Here is a 5,751-nt window from a genome sequence, read left to right as displayed (position 1 = left end):
CCCAGCTGGGTCAGACCAGGGAGGGTCCCTCTAGTCCAGCCTCCCGTCTCACACAGGGGCCAGCCAGTTCCTCCGCGGAGCCAACAACAGGGCAGGGAGGCCTTCCCCTGACAAGGACACCAGAAGAGCCCAGCTGGGTCAGACCAGGGAGGGTCCCTCTAGTCCAGCCTCCCGTCTCACACAGGGGCCAGCCAGTTCCTCCGCAGGGCCAGCAACAGGGCAGAGAGGCTGAGGCCTTCCCCTGATGTTGCCTCTGGCTCTGGGATTCAGAGGTTGGCTGCCTCTGAACGCGGAGGTTCCCCATGGTCACCATGGCTAGTAGCTATCAATTATTCTCCATGATTCAATCTAACCCCTTTTCAAGTTTTTTTTTTAATTCCAGTGGCCATCACCACATCCTCTGGCAGGGAATTTTAATCACTTTCTGTGTAATGTAGGATTTTCCTTTTGTCCATCCTGAATCTACTGCCCATCAGCTTCTCTGGATGCCCACGAATTCTAGTATTTTGGGAGAGGGAGAAAAAGTTCTCTTGGTCAACTCTCTCCCCTTCAGGCATCACTTGATCAACCTCTGTCCTGCCTTCCCCCCACCCTTAGTCGTCTCTTTTCTCAACTGAAAAGTCCCAGAGACTCTTCAGTCTTTCCTCTTAGGGAAGATGCTCCAGCCCCGGGATCATCTTGGTTGCCCCCCTCTACACTATTTTCTATCTCTGCAGTGTCCTTTTTGAGATACGGGGACCAGAACTGCACACAGTATTCCAAACGAGGATCTAGACAGGGACATTACAATACCAGCTGTTTCATTTTCAACCCCTTTCCTAATAATCCCTAACATAGAGTTTGCCATTTCCACTGCAGCAGCACTCTAATGGAAGAGAGATCTCCAGTGTTGAAATCTGACAAATTTACAGTACAAACACATTGCTTTTTGATATGAAGGTGAGTACTATCACCAAATCAGAATCAACAAAAATTCTCCTAGCAATGATATGCGGTTTGGGAGAACCGGGTTTGATTCCCGACTCCTCCACTTGCACCTGTTGGATGACCTTGGGCAAGCCGTAGTTCTGACAAGAGCTGTCCTTGAAAAAGAGCAGTTTCTGTCACTCAGCCCCACCTATCTCCCAGGGTATCTGTTGTGGGGAGGAGAAGGGAAAGGAGTCTGTAAGCCGCTCTGAGACACCTTTGGGTAGTGAAGGGCGGGGTATAAATCCAATCTCTTCTTCTCAGTTTGGTGTAGTGGTTAAGTGCGCGGACTCTAATCTGGGAGAGCCGGGTTTGATTCCCCACTCCTCCACTTGCACCTGCTGGATGACCTTGGGCAAGCCATACGTCTTACAAGAGCTGTCCCTGAAAAAGAGCAGTTTCTGTCAGAGCTCTCTCAGCCCCACCTACCTCACAGGCAATGTTCCCTCTAATCTGTGAAGTCTTGTGAGCAAAAATTCTACTTTGTGAGTACTGGTGTTAAAGAGCAAACGATTTGGCTACTGCATAAATTAGCTTGCTCTGGAGCCCTCCTTCCTGAGCTGAGACAAAAATGTGTGAGCTGGAGGCTAAAAAACTGTGAGCTAGCTCACACTAACTCAGCTTAGAGGGCACACTGTTCACAGGGTGTCTGTTGTGGGGAGGGGAAGGGAAAGGAGTTTGTAAGCCACTCTGAGACTCTTTTGGTTATTGAAGGGCGGGGTATAAATCCAATCTCCTCCTCCTCCCCCTCTTCTTCTTCTTCCATTTTGCTGCAAATATATAGGAAACCTATATTTTAAGAACCCTTTCTTATCTTCACTTATAGGACAGCGGTCGCAGACTGTGTCAAAAACCCTGCTGTTTGCATACTTAAAGAGAGGCATATACTTAGGTACAATTGTGAATTCGGTTGGGGTCAGATGACAGGGTTGGCGCAGTCTGGTCGTGCCTCTATTTTATCTGGTGTTGTCTGTTCCAGAGAGGTTTGTCCAAACATGCCGCCCTTAAACTGCCTCACCGCACGCTCACTCTGCGGTTGACCATTCAGGTTATTGTTGCATATGGCCAAATGGTCATCATGGCGAGATGCTTTTGCTGACCAAGAAGGAACCTTACAGAAAGCACCTCTAATTGGTTCACACACCTTATATCTTTACCATTAAGTAGCTGAAGGATCTTTAAAACTGGCTTGAACTCCATTTTTTAAATGTTTAATTATTTGAACGATAAGCTCAAAATTAGCAGATTACTTGCAACGGCAATCCTTGAGTCACCACGCGCTTGATGATCATTTTGTAATTGTTTTCATTCATGCCTCACTAAGTACTGCTTTGTATTTTATTTCCATCTTCAATAAACAGTTTAAGATTAAGGAAAAAAATATTGCTGCGTGGTAATCACAGAGTGGGTAGTTGTGCCGCATCCTTTTAAAAAATTGTCTTTTATGCATGCGCAGAAGCGTTCATTTGAAGCACCACTCCATTTTGGCAGCTGCGCGATCCCGCCACCAAGTACTGCAGCCTCTCTCAGCCTCCTTCACTTTGCGTCTCTCCCTTGGAATACATTGGGGGGGATGTAAGCATCATGCAGATTTACATGAGAGTAGTCCCATTAACTTCAGTACATTTACTCTTGTGTCAGTCATGGAGTTCTGTCAAACAGCTTTACCCACGTCTCCCTGAATTAGGAATGGCAGCTTTACCAGGCAGAAATGCACAAGAGGTAATTCAAAACCCTGGGGCGAAGATCCGCTTCCGTGCACATCGCTAACTGAATTTTTAAAATGGTGTGCAGACGGAAGCATGAGATCTGACTTCCCAGATGGTTTGAGTTCACAAGAGAGAGTTCAGACATCAGGAAATGTGTGGTGAGAGACCAGTTCAAACCATAAAGATCGGACTGTCTCTGGTGCAGGAAAAGTTGGGGGTGAGAACAGGGCACCGGCAACTGGGGAATGGGATACAGCTGTCACTGTACGAGTGAGCATTTTTAATCCTGGGGGAGAAGCAACGACATTGGGTCAAACGGCTCGTCTGTCCGCAGCCTTAGGGACCGAGCTTTTCTAATTAATATTTCACAAACATTTTTTATTTCTCTGGTTCTCATTTTGCTTTTATTAATGTTAACTCCCTTGCGAGTCATTATAGATTTTTATCAAGGAAAATAATGTATCACTAATATTTGCACTGCTTTCTACCTGGCTAGCCCTGTCATCACACCTTGAGGTAATGGCTAACTTCGAATTAAAAGTTGATGCAACAGAGGAACTACTTTCTAAGCAAACTTTAACGTAGACTGCATTAGGATCACTAATGCGGTGATCAAAATAATACATTAATCCCTGCAAAACAAATTGCTGAAGCAACAAAGAACTAGATTATTCAATACTACATAGCTTGCAGTAATCCTCTGACTCCAGATATGTCAATATACTGTATTTCACTTCAGATAACCCTCTCCTGCAGTTTAATTCTCCCTATGTCTCTAATAATTAATTTGTTTTGCTTACTCGGCAGCTAAAAATCATGGTTTCAGTTCCTCGGTAATAGAAATCTGCCGAAGGCGAACTCTCATGCCATAACCTCAATTACAACTTACAAAAGAGAATTCTTCACTTATTTTCTGCCGCAGTTGCCACTTTGCCTTCAACGAGAATTTCTGTAGTCTATCACATAAATATGCAATGGGCAAGTGGCCATAGAAACACCGTTTATGGGCAGAATTCAATTTCGGCAGGATAAAAGATAAGCATCGTCCCCGAGAATCTGTGATCTGCGCAAACATACTTGGGTATTCACACAAAGTGAAATATATAGGGCATTAGCGTCTACATTTCTAAATAACTTTCAAACACCCAGAGTGTGATTCAATGGCCACTTTATAATGGCGCAGTTCCAGTTGCTTCAGTGCCGTGAGCCCCCACGTCTACGGCTAGCTACCAAACTGGTTTCCCTGAAATGTGTGATCCGGATGCCAAAAAAAGCATTGCCAAGAGGACAGCTCTAAATGTGTCTGTTGACTGTGTTCAGTGATTGGTGTTGTTATTCAAGTCACCAAGTCGTCTGATCCAGAAGTGCAAATGCTGTTTAAGCCTGATAGAAACGGTGAATTCCAACTTAAGAGAAACAGGAAAGCATATTCGAGGCCCCAAATTGCATATGGGCAGGTTCCTGTAGCGGGGTGCCAGCCTCCAGGTGGGACCTTGGGATCCCTTGGAATTACAGCTCATCTCCAGACTACAGAGATCAGTTTCCCTGGGGGGGGGGGATGGATGCTTTGAAGGGTGGACTTTACTATGGTATTGTATCCCACCGAGGTCCCTGTCCTCCCCAGGCTCCACTCCCAAATCTCTAGGAGTTTCCCAACCTGGATCTGGCAACCCTGCACCCCCATCCCCTGTCACTGGCTAGACTCCGAGTGAAGGGTGGGGTATAAAGCCAACTAAGAACATAAGAACGTAAGAGAAGCCAATGTTGGATCAGGCCAATGGCCCATCCGGTCCAACACTCTTTTGTCACACAGTGGCCAAAAATACCAGGTGCCATCAGGAGGTCCACCAGTGGGGCCAGGACCACTAGAAGCCCTCCTACTGTTCCCCCCCCCCCAAGCACCAAGAAGACAGAGCATCACTTGCCCCAGAATCCCTATCTATACCTTGTGGCTAATAGCCACTGATGGACCTCTGCTCCATATGCTTATCTAATTCCCTTTTGAAGCCGTCCATGCTTGTAGCCGCCGCCACCTCCTGTGGCAGTGAATCCCATGTGTTAATCACTCTTTGGGTGAAGGAGGACTTCCTTTTTTCCGTTCTAATCCAACTGCTCAGCAATTTCATGGAGTGCCCACGAGTTCTTGTATGGTGAGAAAGGGAGAAAAGGATTTCTTTCTCTGCCTGCTCTATGCCATGCACAATCTTATAAACCTTGATCATGTCACCCCTCGGTTGTTATTTCTCCAAGCTTAAGAGCCCCAAGCGCTTCAACCTTTCTTCATAGGGGAAAACGTTCCAACCCTTTTATCATTCTAGTTTTCTGCACTTTTTCCCAATGCTATAATATCCTTTTTAAGGTGTGGTGGTGACCAGAACGGTACACAGTACTCCAAATGAGGTCGCACCATCGATTATACCTCTTCTCCTCCTCCTCCTCATCCTTGGAAGGACCCATATCCCAAAAATTTGCCCTTACAGTGCAGAAGTAGAAAGTGTGCTTGTTATGTATGCAGACCGCCACCAGGGGTCCGCAGCTAAGCAGGAACTTGGTCCCCAAACAGACAGGGGACCTAGGATCCTAGTCCACCTAGAGTCCACCAACAGCACCCTTGGCGGGAAATTCAAACCCTCCAATGGGGACAGAGGTGTGCCGGGTGGAGTGTATATAGTTGGCCTTGCAGGGCTGTTTTTCCTTGTCTTGTTGTGAAGTACTATAAACGCGTCTGAACGCATGTCATAGTCCGAGTTATCCATGTGTCGAACCCAGTATCTTTCAGCGCTCAAGGCACACGCAAATTACAGCGACCCTATAGGGGTCTCCAGGCAAGAGACGAACAGAGGCGGTTTGCCACTGCCTTCCTCCACGTAGCAATCTGTGACTTCCTTGGTAGCCCCCCATCCAAATACCAATCAGGGCCAACACTGCTTAGTTTCTCGGATCTGACGAGTATGGGTCATCCGGGTCAGGGTGCCACTATACTTTGTATAGGCCCCCTATAGTGCCAACACATAATACACCATATTATCAAGGGTAACTCCAACAGTACCACCTGAACCAAACAGAAGTCAAAACA

Source organism: Gekko japonicus, unplaced genomic scaffold (assembly GCF_001447785.1).
Source record: "Gekko japonicus isolate JY-2015 unplaced genomic scaffold, Gekko_japonicus_V1.1 scaffold1115, whole genome shotgun sequence".
NCBI classification, from domain to species: Eukaryota; Metazoa; Chordata; class Lepidosauria; order Squamata; family Gekkonidae; genus Gekko; species Gekko japonicus.
The sequence above is the reverse complement of the archived record's forward strand: the minus strand, read 5'-3'. Positions refer to the sequence as shown.